This window comes from Myotis brandtii, unplaced genomic scaffold, assembly GCF_000412655.1.
Source record: "Myotis brandtii unplaced genomic scaffold, ASM41265v1 scaffold59, whole genome shotgun sequence".
In the NCBI taxonomy this organism is placed as follows: domain Eukaryota; kingdom Metazoa; phylum Chordata; class Mammalia; order Chiroptera; family Vespertilionidae; genus Myotis; species Myotis brandtii.
In genome coordinates, this window is record NW_005370223.1 from 877,260 (window position 1) to 877,853 (window position 594).

General features: G+C 67.8%; 1 long non-coding RNA gene across 1 annotated transcript in view; it reads right to left on the minus strand.

Annotated features, from left to right (window-relative positions):
* LOC106728329 overlaps window positions 1–588 on the minus strand; it is an 8,864-nt gene extending 8,276 nt beyond the window's left edge. Inside the window, exon 1 of the long non-coding RNA XR_001364632.1 lies at window positions 356–588. This is a non-coding gene — a long non-coding RNA (uncharacterized LOC106728329). The remainder of the gene's footprint in view (window positions 1–355) is intronic.
* Window positions 589–594: the final 6 nt, after the last annotated feature.

Consider the following 594-nt stretch of genomic DNA (forward strand, 5'->3'; position numbering starts at 1 on the left):
CCTCTGGCCTCCTTGCGCCTCCCCGCGCCGGTCCTCCTCCGGCTTCGTTCCCCACCGCCGGCGTTTCTCCAAACCCCTACACCTCTCGGTTACCTCCAAAGGCGTGACCCCCGCGCCCTTTCCCCCTCACCCTTTTCCCTCCAGGCCTCAGCTATCCTCTGGGTGGCCACAGCCTCTTCCCGCCCTGCGTGTCTCCCCCCACCCCCCTCCGCCTTTCCCGGCCGCCCCTCTCCATTCATCCAGCCATTGTCTCCCGCCCCCTCCTCCTCCTTTTCCCCAGGCGGCCTCCTCCCCCACCGCTGCCACGTCGTGGTTTGAAGGAGCCAATAGGCCGGCGCCGCCAGGTGTCTCTTACCTGCACCACGTGGGGGAGGGGGAAGGGGCGGGCAGGTAGAGCCACATCCCAAAACAGAAAAGCTTTCAGCCATTGCGCGCGCCTCCCGGGGGTGCAGCCCGGCTCGAGGCTCTTTGCATAGACGCACCGGCAACTGAATACAAAAAGGGCAGGTCGGCGGCGCCCTCCCTCCCGCCCCCCTTCCTGCCCAGGGTGTGGAGCGCTGGCCAGGTGTCGGCTGGGGTGGCTGGTTCCCTCCT